Source organism: Panicum virgatum, chromosome 9K (genome assembly GCF_016808335.1).
Source record: "Panicum virgatum strain AP13 chromosome 9K, P.virgatum_v5, whole genome shotgun sequence".
In the NCBI taxonomy this organism is placed as follows: Eukaryota; Viridiplantae; Streptophyta; class Magnoliopsida; order Poales; family Poaceae; genus Panicum; species Panicum virgatum.
Window position 1 is genome coordinate 41,026,146 of NC_053144.1, and position 13,954 is coordinate 41,040,099.

Genomic DNA, 13,954 nt, shown 5'->3' on the forward strand with positions numbered 1-13,954 from the left:
CTTCTGATATGGAGCGCGATGTACTCGCACTCCATATGGAGTAGCCCCCGAGCCTTAGGTTGAGCCGAAGGGTCAGGCTGAGGATAATTTTTGTCTTTAGGGTGTTTTTGAAAAAAGTTTGCCATTTATGATGCATGTTTCGCAGCCCCCAAGCCTTGACTTGAAATCCCTCGATTTAGGGTTAAGGTTCCCAAACCGAGGCGTTCTTTGTGACTTTTAATTTTCCTTGTATTTTCGGGAATGCCATTGTTCTGATTATTTAATCAGTGGTGATCCAGTCTGTGTTTTCATCTGGTCTTGTCTCTGACCGTCTCCCCAACCTTCTGTCTTCCCTTGATTTCTCAACCCCCGAGCATATGCGTGAGAAGCGGCTCGTGACATTCCGAATGGCGCCGAAGAGGTCTAGGCGTCAGAGATCTGAGAAGGAGGCAACGATTGCGGATGGTTGGAGGAAAAGTAAGTTGTCAGAATCTGTGATGTCATCCCTTGTTGGCCGTCGACTTCTTCATCCCCGGTCTGTTGTTCAGTGGTTTTCGGCTGAGGGACATGATAGGCCACATGAGAGGGTTGCGGAAACTGTTGTGTTCAAGTCTTTTGTCGAGCGCGGATTGGGGATTCCCGTCTGTGACTTATTGCGGGGTCTCCTCTTTTTCTAGGGGATCCAGCTTCATCATTTGACTCCAACTTCCATTCTCCATATTTCTATTTTTGTTCATTTGTGCGAGGCTTTTCTTGGAATTTACCCGCACTTTGATTTGTTCAAGAGTCTGTTCTTCTTGAACCCCTATCCGAATTTTTCGAATGTTGCCACGGTTGGTGGGGCCAATCTTGAGCTTCGATATGAGATGGCGGGGAAGTATATTCCATATACTCCCCGTCGTCAGATTGGTGACTGGAGGGCCGAGTGGTTTTATATAGACAATCATGCGCCGTCGCTGCCGGATAGGGTTCCTGGTCCGCCCAAGCACTGTCATGAATGGTTTCATCATGGGTATATCCAAGTTTAGGAAGAAGAGCTGTTGCAACGGATAGCTGCTCTGAAGAATAAAGGAGTGACCGGTGCGATGGTTGCTTTCTCTTGGCTTGGAAGACAAATTTAGCCTTTGCAGAAGCGCTGCCATGCAGGGTTCGAGTACTCTGGTCTAGATGACCCCTCTCGATTTTCTTCGGAAGTGATTCATCCGAATGAGGCTATGGTGATTCTGAATGATCTTTTTGAGGGAGTCGAGTCCGTGCCGGAGCTCCCTAAGTTGTATCATCGTAAGCACCCACCGAATCCGGTAACTTTCTGACTCATCTAGTGGTTTTTGGAAATTGTCTTGCCAATTTCTCTTTTTGGTGCTTGCTGCTTACTATTGCTTTTGTTTATAGAGCGATGTGCTTGTGTTCCGGAGTGATGCTCCGCTGCCTGAGGTGCCTCGTCCACTTCATGAGACTCCAAGTGCCCACCGACCCTTTGTTGATTCTCATCCGGATTCAACTGAGTTTGATAGCTTATCAGGTGACGATTCTGACGGGGGTGTTGCCCTTGCAGAAGATGTGAAGGGTAAGGTAGTCGGGTCTCTGGGTCGGGGCGATAGCCCTGAGGCCGAAGTTGGCGCTAGCTGTCCCAAAAAACCGAGGACAGCTGTGCGGAAAAAGGAGGGTTAGCAGCGATGCCACGTAGCTCATCGAGTGGTTTTTGTTCTGTCTTGAGCTGATTTGTCTACTGTCGTTGCTTTTGTCTGTAGCCCTGGTCCTGCTCCCAAGCAGCAGCGAGTGGTGGAGGGAGGGGCTCCTGCTGTTGCCGTTCCTGGAATTGCGGAGTCATCGAGGAGGGTTGGTGCTGAGGGGTCGCATCCTTCGGAGGAGATCCCTGTCGGTGAGCCCATCATTCCTCCTTACAATGGTTCGAAGGCTCTTCTGTTTGCTCGAGTGCTTCATGAGGACAGGACAGCAGGTGCTTCGCCAGACGTTGGGGAGTCGGGGGAGTCATGTGATAGCCTGCTGGAGGAGATTAGGGCATCGCCTCCTCCCTTCGAGTACTATAATGGCGAGAAGCTTGAGGATGACCCGCAGTTGACGGCTGGAAACATGAAGAAGTTCCAGGCCGTTGTGCGGGAGTTTACCAAGTTCTCTTTGGTAAGTACTATTGTCGAGTACTTTTTCTTTTTGTGAAATTTCTCTGTAAACTGACTTTGTTGTTGCAGCAAATGGTCAATCGTTCATATCTGAAGTCTCAGAAGCTGAAAGCGACTGAGGCGGGTCGTCAGAAGATCACTCTGCTAGAGACGGAGAATGCCGCTTTGAAGAAAGACAAAGCCGCGCTCGAGCAGAGGGTCAGGATGCTGAAGGAGGTGATCCATAAGAACCAAGGTAACCTCTTGATCTATGTTCTGAGGCTTTCCTTTTTGGTTATACTGGTGCTTACAACCTTTTTCTTGTGACTGCAGATGGTACTAAAGAGCACCAGAAGGAGTTGCAAGAGCTTCGGTGGCGGCTCAGACTGTGGTCGAGTCCGTAGGTTCCACCAAGGAATCTGAAGGCGGCTTGGCGGACTGGCTGCGGGTGGTTCCTCAGAAATTTGCGGAGTTCTTGGCTGAAGCTTCTAGAAATTGTGTAGTGCAAACTCTTGGGCTTGTAAAGTCATATTGGCCTAGGGCGAGAATAGCCGTTCTTGGTGATGGTATGTGTTCACGATGTGATCATGACCAATTCGTCAAGTATGTAGAGCAGGGAACCCGTGGCTGACCAAATTGTAAAGTTGATAGAATAGTAGGGTGTACTGTATCTTCTCCTTGTCATGTAGTTATGGCATTTTGCCAATGATTTGTTGAGTCCCTTTTGTGAGAGCTTGTCGTCTCATGGACGAAAAATTCCTCTTGGGAGATAGGGAGCTTATCCCATCCGGAAATCAAGTACCGAAGTAGTCGATCAATTGTCACCTCATGGACGAGAGGGTAGAGAACTTGTCTCTAGGGAGATGGGGAGCGTGTCCCATCCAGGGGTCGAGTACCGCATTAGTCAAATAAGTTGTCGTCTCATGGACGAGAAAGTAGAGAATTTGTCTCTAGGGAGATAGGGAGCGTGTCCCATCCGGAGGTCGAGTACCGCAGTAGTCGAATAAGTTGTCGTCTCATGAACGAGAAAGTAGAGAACTTGTTTCTAGGGAGATAGGGAGTGTTTCCCATCCGGAGGTCGAGTACCACAGTAGTCGAATAAGTTGTCGTCTCATGGACGAGAAAAATAGGGAGTATGTCCCATCCGGAGATCGAGTATTGTAATAGTCGATCAATTGTCGTCTCATGGACGAAAGAGTAGAGAACTTGTCTCTAGGGCCGCAAGGCTCATGGCCCTTAGCCCCGACTACGCGATTCGCCGTGCCTTTGACTTTGAGTGAACAGAGAAAGATTGGTATTCGAGGTAGTCGATGGAGTTACGACTCCTGAAGAAAGTAGAGAACTTGTCTCTAGGGCCACAAGGCTCATGGCCCTTAGCCCCGACTACTCGATTCGTCGTGCCTTTGACTTTGAGTGAACAAAGAAAGGTTGGTATTCGAGGTAGTCGATGGAGTAACGACTCCTGAAGAAGGTAGAGAGCTTGTCTCTAAGGCCGCAAGGATCATGGCCCTTAGCCCCGACTACTCGATTCGCCATGCCTTTGACTTTTAGTGAACAAAGAAAGGTTGGTATTCGAGGTAGTCGATGGAGTTACGACTCCTGAAGAAGGTAGAGAGCTTGTCTCTAGGGCCGTAAGGCTCATGGCCCTTAGCCCCAACTACTCGATTCGCCGTGCCTTTGACTTTGAGTGAACAAAGAAAGGTTGGTATTCGAGGTAGTCGATGGAGTTATGACTCCTAAAGAAGGCAAAGAGCTTGTCTCTAGGGCCGTAAGGCTCATGGCCCTTAGCCCCGACAACTCGATTCGCCGGCCCTTAGCCCCGACTACTCGATTCGCCGTGCCTTTGACTTTGAGTGAACAAAGAAAGGTTGGTATTCGAGGTAGTCGATGGAGTTACGACTCCTGAAGAAGGTAGGGAGCTTGTCTCTAGGGTCATAAGGCTCATGGCCCTTAGCCCCAACTACTCGATTCGCCGTGCCTTTGACTTTGAGTGAACAAAGAAAGGTTGGTATTTGAGGTACCGATAGGGTAACGACTCCTGAAGCTGTCTTGGGTGCTTGAATTGAACTCCGAGGGACCACGTTTCTTTATTGAAATTTGAAGTCTGGGAGGAGGCCTTCTGACAGCTTATGGGTAGAACTTCCGAAGATGCTCGATGTTCCAAGAGTTGGGGACTTCTAGTCCGTCCGTGTAGATCAGTCGATAGGATCCTGGTCCTGTGACTTTGGTGACGATGAAGGGTCCTTCCCATCTGGAGTTGAGTTTTGAAGGCCTGTCTCGTCTTGTATTCTGCAGAGGACCATGTCTCCGATGTTGAAAGATCTTGACTGGATGTTGCGATCGTGATATCTTCGCATGTTTTGGAGATATCGAGTTGATCGTAGGAGTGCATTGCATCACATCTTATCGAGTGAGTCCAGTTCTAGTTGTCGGCTTCCATCAACTTCTGCTGAGTCATACATCTCTAGTCGAGGTGACTTCCACATGATGTCTACCGGCAGTATTGCTTCGGAGCCGTATACCAGGAAGAAAGGAGTTTGTCCTATGGCCTTGCTGGGTTGGGTGCGTAGCCCCCAGATTACCGTTGGTACTTCAGCTAGCTATTTGCCTCCTTTCTTGCTTGTAGAATCGAAGATCCTCTTCTTTAAGCCATCAATTATCAGTCCGTTGATGCATTCCACTTGGCCATTGGCTCTTGGGTGTGCGACTAATACATATTTGACATCAATGTTGGAGTTCTCGCAGTAATCCCAGAATTCTTGCGAAGTGAAGTTTGATCCAACATCGGTTATGATTGTATTGGGGAAACCAAATCTGTGGAGTATTTCACTAATGAACTCGATTGCATAATCTGATGAGATCTTCTTGATTGGTTTGGCTTCGATCCATTTGGTAAACTTGTCGACTGCCACTAGGATGTGTGTGAAACCTCCTAGCGCTGTTGGGAGTGGTCCTATCATGTCAAGGCTCCAGCAAGCGAATGGCCACGATGGAGGTATGGTTATCAAGTTGTGAGCGGGCAAGTGACTCTGTTTGGCGAAGTACTGGCATCCTGGGCATTTGTTTGACGAGTAGTTCTGCGTCTGATAATGCTGTGGGCCAGTAGAATCCTGATCTGAAGACTTTGCCGACCAGCGTGCGTGAAGCCGTGTGGTTTCCACATGTGCCTTCATGAGCTTCCTGTAGGATTCCTTTTCCTTCTTCTATTGTGACGCATTTCATTAGGATTCCTGATCCTGCGCCTCGATTGTAGAGTTTGTTGTCGACAAGGACGTAATTCTTGCTGCGACGCATGATGCATACTGCTTCTGCGTCGTCTTTTTTGATTCCCGGTGGAGTACTTTGTCCTTGATGTAGTCGATAAACGTACTGCGCCAATCAGCTTCGATCATCATTACCTCTCGACTGGTTTCTTGGGGAACCGGGTCGACTTCCATTGGGGTGGAAATATTGATTGAGGGGTGATGAAGCTCATGGACGAAGATTCCTGGAGGGACTTCCGCTTGGTCGGAACCAAGTTTTGAGAGGACGTCTACGGCCACATTGTTGTCGCGGACAACGTGGTGGATTTCTAGTCCTGTAAACTTGTTTTCAAGTTTCCTGATCTCTGCAACATAGGCGTCCATGGTCTCTTTGTTGATGTCCCATTCCTTGTTTACTTGTTGTACCACATGGAGGGAGTCTCCGTAGACGAGTAGCCGCTTGATGCCAAGTGAGATGGCCAGTCGGAGGCCGTGTAGGAGGGCTTCATATTCGGCTTCGTTGTTGGATACTTCGAAGAGAATTTGGAAAACATACTTTAGTTGCTCGCCTTTTGGAGATATGAAAAGTACGCCTGCTCCTCCTCCACCCAATTTCAGTGAGCCGTCGAAGTACATGGTCCAGTGATCTGATATGGATGGTGGGGTAGGTACTTGGTTTTCTCTCCATTCAGCCAGGAAGTTGACTAGAGCCTGGGACTTGATTGCTGTTCTTGGCATGAATTTCAGCTCTAGTGCCCTAGCTCGACTGCCCACTTTGAGATGCGACCAGTCGCGTCTCGGTTGTGTAAGATGTCTCCCGGTGGGAAGTCTGTGATGACTGATATCTTGTACTCGTCGAAGCAATGTCGCTGCTTCCTTGAGGTGATCAGTATCGCGTAGAGTAGTTTCTGAATAGGTGGGTATCGCACCTTTGATTCAGAGAGTACTTCACTTATGAAGTAGACTGGTCTTTGGACACCATAGGCGTGACCTTCTTCTTTGCGTTCTACCACAATTGCCGTGCCGACGATGTGTGTGGTGGCTGCAATATAGAGGAACAGTTCCTCTCCTGGCAATGGAGCCGTGAGGGTGGGAGGAGACTGGAGGTGCTGCTTGAGATCTTCGAGAGCATCGGCTGCTTCTTGAGACCATTTGAATTTGTCTTGTTTCTTGAGCAGCTTAAAGAAAGGAAGGCCTCTTTCTCCGAGTCTTGATAAGAATCTATTTAGAGCAGCCATGCATCCTGTGAGCTTCTGAATGTCTTTGATGGATGCCGGAGCTTCCATGTTCAAGATGGCATTAATTTTCTCCGGGTTTGCTTCGATTCATCTGTGGCTGACAATGAAGCCGAGTAGTTTTCAGGATGGTACACCGAAAAAGCACTTGGTCGGGTTCAATTTCCACCTGAAGCTTCGCAAACTATTGAAGGTTTCTTCTAGGTCGGGGATAAAGGAGTCGGATTCTTTTGTTTTCACGACCACATCATCCACGTAGGCTTCCATGTTGCGATGGAGCTAGTTGGTGAAGCATAACGGAATGGCACGCTGATATGTTGCTCCAGCGTTCTTCAGTCCGAAGGACATGGTCTTGTAAGCGTATGCACCAAATGGAGTGATGAACGCCGTTTTGATTTGGTCTTCTTCCTTGAGGGCTATTTGATGATAGCCCGAGTAGCAGTCCAGGAAGGATAATAGTACGCATCCGGCCGTCGAGTCGATGACTTGGTCGATGCGGGGGAGTCCGAAGGGATCCTTCGAGCAATGCTTGTTGAGGTCTGTGTAGTCGATGCACATCCTCCACTCATTGTTATTCTTTTTGAGAACGAGTACTGGATTCGCCAGCCACTCGGGGTGGTAAACCTCTTTGATGAATCCAGCCGTGAGTAGTTTGGCGAGTTCTTTCTTGATGGCTTCTCTTTTCTCTACCGAGAATCTTCGAAGCCTCTGCTTTTTTGGAGTAGCGGTAGGGTTGACATTTAGGGAGTGCTCGATCCACTCCTTTGGGACACTGGGCATATTGGCTGGTTTCCATGCAAATACATCGCAGTTGGCCCTTAGGAAGTTGACGAGCGCGCTTTCCTATTTGTCAGAAAGCCCTGTCCCGATCAAGACTGTCTTCGACGGGTCGTCTTCTTGCAGCTGAATTGCCTTGACTCCGATGTTGTCAGGTGGCTTTGGAGCCGAGCGGCTTATCTTCTTTGTTGGGACCTCTGATCCCGACACCGAGTACTGCTAGGCTGCTTCCAGTACTTCTCCTGCGGTGTCCGGGAGTCGATTCGTGGAGGCATAGGTTATAGCTTCCTTTTCACATTGAAAGGATCTTTGAAGGTCTCCTCGGAAGGTGAGGACTCCTATTTTTCCCGGCATATTCAGCAGAAGGTAGACGTAGTGGGGAATTGCCATGAATTTGGCCAATGCTGGTCATCCGAGTATGGCATGATAAGAGTACTCGAAGTCTGCTACTTCGAACTTGATAAGTTCCGTTCGGTAGTTCTCTGGTGTGCCGAAGGTGACTGGGAGCACCACGGTTCCAATTGGGAAAGAAGCGTTCCCTTGGACGATGCCGTAGAAGGGTGCTTTGCTTGGTTTCAGCTTGTCAGATATATCGAGTCCCATCTTGGTGATTGTACTCATGAAGATGAGGTTTAGGCAACTGCCTCCGTCGATTAGTACCCGAGTAAGAATGGAACCGGCTACCACTGGGTCCAGGACGAGTGGAAATTTTCTAGGTTCGGAAAAGCTGGTCCATTGATCCTCCCTTGAGAAGGTTATGGGTGTTTCACTGTGCATTAGTGGTTTCTGGACTGCGGGTTCCATCTTTAGTATTTCGCGCCAGATCAATTTCTGGTTTCTCCTGTTGAAAGAAGAGTCTCCTCCATAGGTCATGTTGACCCTGTTGGCGGGTTACTGGAATCCCATGGTTCCATCTTTGTCGTTGTCTTCATCGTCTTGTTTATCTTTCTTCTTTTTGTCTTCTTCTAATTGACGTTGTTGGAGAGACTTGCGAAGGCTAACGCATTCGAGGATTGTGTGCTTTCCTTTAGGATGTAAAGGGAAAGGTCTATCGAGTAGTTTCTGGAAATCGTCTTGCAGGTTTCCTTTCTTGCCTTTCTGTCCCCGTTCCATTGTAGCTATTGTATCCTCCGGCTTTTGCTTCTTGTCGAAGTTGCGCTGAGCCTTATCTGTTCGCGAGTCTCCGTTGTGTTTCTTATTGTTATCCTCGCGACAGGGGAAGCGATCGCATTCCTGTTCTTCTTGGTCGGCCCATGCAAGCATCATGTCTCGCAATGCTACAACCGAATGTGGTCTATTTCTCCCGAAGTCTCGGTATAGCTGTTGCGCAGCGAGGCCATTGTGAAAGCAGTCGATCACATCGTTGTCTGCTATGTTGGCAATGGTAGCTCGGGTATCGAAAAATCTCTTTATGTATGATCTCAAGGCTTCACATCGCTCCTGTTTGCACAGTCGTAGATCATGGCGAGTGGCTGGGTGATGAATTGAGCCTTGAAAGTTGTCGATGAAGATCTTTTTCAAGTCCTCCCACGAGTGGATCGAGTCGTGTCTTAAGCTTTCCAGCCATGTCAGCTGGGTGGATTCCAGAGCCATAGGGAAGTATATGACTTTGGTAGAATTTGTGCCCCCTGCTACTTTGATAGCAGTCGAGTAGATCCATAGCCATTGTTTGCGATCCTGCTTGCCGTCGTACTTCTTTAGATTCTGCATGTTTACCGGGTTGAATCCAGTCGGGTACTCGGCATAATTTATGTTCTGGCTGAAGGCTGGGAATCGATCAGTCTCATCCGCAGGCCGTCCATGACGTATGGCGTTGATGATGTCCCGAGCGTCTTTAGGATATCGGTCATGGCTTCTTGAAGGACCAGCATGATAGCTCTCACCCTGGTATCTAGGCCGGGGTTGGCCACGCGGGGTGGTTGCCTTGGTTTGCCTCCTGATGTCCCTTCTGTTTAGCAGGAGTCCGGCTGTTGCGGGAAACAGATGGAGCCGGGTTCTGTCTTCCGATCTGTCACAAGGCATCCCTGGTCAAGCGCTGAATTTCGCGAATTTGAGGAGTGCCTGGCAAGGCTTGCATCAGTATAGCTGCCTCGGCCAAGTTGATCAGAGGACTGTTGAAAACATGGTCGGTTGCTTCGTCCAGGTCTTGCTGCAAATTTCGTGGTCCATGCCGAATAGGAGCGCGCTGAGCTTTAGCAGTTGCGTTCCTTCTGTGAGTGGCACGGCGGCAGTTATATTGTCGCCGGCTTTCTTTGTCTTGTTGGGATTCGTCTTGCGGAGCATTGACTGACAGTTCGTCGTCTGAAATTTGGTCTAGGCTCTCGGTGGCGAACCGATCAGCCTGGGAGCCAAGCGCACTTTCGTCACCATGAAGTGAGACATACACCTGCCTTTCCGGGGTCGAGTGAGTCGTGCTATAATCGACCAGAGCGGTGTCGCCGATTTCTTCTCCTCTGATGGGGAAGAGGTCTGGCTAGCTGATAAGGCAAGTCCCGCAGGCAGGCTACCAGCCGGGCATTGTTGACATCATTGGTGGATTCTGAGTTCTTCCAGAAGACGACTCGGCTTTGGGGTGTGGCCAGGATGGTCAGGTTCTGGCAATCAAGTGAGTCCGAGTCGAGATCGAAGTCATCGTCCAAGTCCGGGTAGGAGTCGAACAGGGGAGGGGTTCGAGTTCCAATCCAGTCCCATTGGCGGGAAAGTGCTGAATACGACATGGCCGAATTCTTCAGTCCGAAAGGAAAGCGAGTTGGTGTCAGGTCCGACAAGGACAAGTTCTCGATTTCCTTAGCGATTCCGGGGAGAAGGATTTCGGCGGGAGTGATTTCGCCGATGATCTCGCCGGGGTGTCTCCATGCTCGCAGGGTTGATCAGATGGCTCGAAAAAACTCCTGAACCGTTGGCGATGCAGACCCACGAGCCGAATACGAAGGTGGTTCCGGCGTCGATCGCCGGGAATCTAAATTCGAAGGATGCCATCGAATTCTTCTGTTGATCTTTGGTGAGAGGCCCCACGGTGGGCGCCAGCTGTAGGTGTTTTACCATCGGGTTCTCCGAGGGGTATCCCAAGGAGAGTGGTTATGAGTAGGGACTCGCCGAGATCAGAACGCAATGGTGCAAGGAACACAAAGATTTAGACAGGTTCGGGCCGCCGGAGCGTAATACCCTACGTCATGTGTGGTGGTTTGTATTTCCTCTGGTATTGTTCGATGTTCTGGAGGGGTCCCTGCTCACAAAGTTCATAACTATCTATAGACATTGCATCAATTTGAACAAATTTCTAACAATTTCAAACAATTTCATCAATTTGAACAAATTTCTAACAATTAGAAAAAGTTCACAAAGTTCATCAATTTTAACAAATTTCTAACAATTTCATCAATTTGTACAAAAGTTCACAAAGTTCACAATTTTTTAACAATTAAAAAAATGCTGACGTCAGCCCAAGGTCTCACGTCGGCGGCTCTGCGCGCGCATTCGTGGCGGCGGCGGCGCTGGAGGTGGCTGCGGCGCTGGAGGCTGCGGCACCCGAGATGGAGGAGCTCGGATGACGGCGCAGAGCAGCAGACGGCGCGGAGGAGGGGCGGCACCGGACGGGGCGGTGGCGGCGGCATACGTCGGCGCGCGCGTGGAGGCCTGGATGCCGCGGACGGCCCGTGCGGAGGTCGGCGCGAAGGTCGTGCTGCGGACGGCCCTGGGCAGCGCAGGAGCCGGAGGCGGATGGGGCCGGGAACCGCGATGGCGAACGGCGACGTGCGCACGCGAGGGCGCCAGCGGCGTGGAGGATCAGGGGCGCCCACTGTCGAGGAGGAGAGGGCCGGGCGTCACGGAGATGGAGACAGAGGCGCGATGCGGCGGCGGGGCAGAGGCGGAGGGGCGACCGGCGGCAGCGGCAGCGAATCGATCTCTGCGGAGGCGAAGGTGAGGGGGAACGGCGAATCGATCTCCTGTTATATATGTTGGGGTGCCACTTTAGTACCGAGCCACGGCATCGTCCGGTACTAAACTGGCGCCAGCGTAGGTTAGTACCGGGCGTAGCCACGGCCCGATACAAAATGGGCACATTTTGTATCGGGCAAGGGCTACGCCCGGTACTAACTTGCACTATCTGGCGGGAAATTTTCACGTAGATGTTTAGTACCGGGCTAAGATTGAGCCCGGTACTAAACAGCTAATTAAAGAGCTTTTCTGTTTTCTTTGTGAGTGTTTTACATGTTGTTTATTCATAATAAATTAATTATAGATACAAATATTTGTTGTTTTCACCTTGCAAAATTATATTTCTGTATTTTAGGTCACTATGTTAGATATATTTTATGTGTATGCACTTAATTTATCATATTGAGTCCAAATTTTTTTATATCTATTTCAATTGTGTTTTCTGTGCAAACTATTATATAAATGCATAAAAATTTTAAATATCAGTTATTTCATACATGTTAATTAAACAGTTAATTAAATAGATTTTCTGTTATCTTTGTGGGTGTTTTACATGTTGTTTATTCATAATAAATTAATTATAAATACAAATATATGTGTTTATTCATAGTAACTTAATTAAATAGATTTAATGTGTATGCACTTAATTTATCATATATGTGCATGCACTTAATTAAATAGATTTTCTGTTTCAATTGTGTTTATCAATTGTGTGCAAACTATTATATAAATGCATAAAAATTTAAATATAAGTTATTTCATACACCATATATTACATCAATCACTTGGTCACATGAACATGAAAGTATAACATAATGATTACACATCATTATTTAATGGAACGTTGACAACCTTTCTTTTTACGAATGTCCCTTGATCATGATCAAGGCGCAAGTAAGGAGCGTCCTCTTTGGACAACAGGATGCTAGGGTCAACATCGACAGAGAACGGAGGACGGTCGTCAAACTGATCAAAGTCTTCTGACTTGTCCGAAATGTCTTCAACTCCAACGATTTTTCTTTTTCCTAGAAGAACTATGTGGCATTTTGGCTCGTCGTCGAACTTGCCTTGATTTTTCTTAGGTTTGCTTGCCATGCCATTCACATAGAAGACATGCGTCACATCTTTGGTGAGGATGAATGGTTCATCTTTATATCCAATCTTTTTGAAGGCCACTATTGTCATCCCATACCGGTCTATCGTTACGCCGCCACCTGCTCGGTTCACCCATTGGCATCGAAACAAAGGAATCTTCAAGGGGCCATAGTCAAGCTCACATATTTCCTCTATGACACCAAAGTAGCTGTCCTTATTTCCATCATGGCCTATTGCATCAATACGCACACCACTATTTTGGTTCGTGCTCTTTTCATCTTGGACTCTTGCGTAAAATGTATATCCATTGATCTCGTACTCTTGGTATTGCACGATTGTGGCTGATGGTCCCCTAGCAAGCCATTGTAGTTGTACATCAATCATGGTGTCACCTATGAGTTTTCTTCTCAGCCAAAATGCAAAGTTATCTATGTGATGACGTGTAATCCAGGCCTCAGACTTCCCTATGTTTTCAGATCGGACAATATTGATGTGCTCATCCATATATGGGGCCACGAGGGATGAATTCTGTAGAATGGTGAAATTTGCTTTGCGGATTTCACTTTCAGGGATTTGCATATTAGATTTCTTACCTAGTGTGCCCTTTCCTTTTAGTCGCCCATCATAGTGTGACATGGGGACCCCAATCGGACTAAGTTCGTCAATGAAATCAACACAAAACTCAATGACCTCCTCTATTCCATAGCCCTTGGCGACACATCCTTCTGGCCGAAAATGATTCCGAACGTACTTCTTTAAGACTGCCATGTATCTCTCGAAAGGGAACATATTGTGTAGGAATACAGGGCCTAAAATGTTTATCTCTTTCACAATATGAACTAGGAGATGAGTCATAATATTAAAGAACGAAGGTGGAAATACCATCTCAAAACTGACAAGACATTGGACCAAATCATTCTGTAGCCTTGTGAGCTAATTTGGATTGACTGCCTTCTGCGAAATTTCATTAACAAAGGCACATAGCTTCACGATTGCTAATCTTACATTTTCTGGTAGAATACCCCTCAGCGCGACTGGAAGCAATTGGGTCATCAGAACGTGGCAATCATGAGACTTTAAGTTTGTTAACTTTTTCTCTTTCATCTTAATTCTTCCTGGCATATTCGAGGAGTAGCAGGACGGTACCTTCATACTGTTCAAGCAATCAAACATGCTTTCCTTCTCCTCTTTGCTGAGAGTGTAGCTAGCAGGACGTAAGTAGTGCTGTCTATTTTCTCTCTTCTCAGGACGTAGGTCTTCTCGTTGTTTTATTTCTTTCAAATCACGTCTTGCTTCCAGTGTATCTTTTGACTGCCCATACGTACCGAGGAATCCTAGCAGGTTCACTCAAAGATTCTTCGTCAAGTGCATCACATTGATTGCATTGTGGACCTCCAGGACTTCCCATTATGGGAGCTCCCATAGTATGGACTTCTTCTTCCACATTGGGGCATGGCCGTTTTCATCATTCGGAACTTGTTGGCTTCCACGGCCCTTTCCAAACACAACATGGACATCGTTCACCATTGAGAAAACACGCTTCTCGTTTCGGAACATAGGCTTAGCA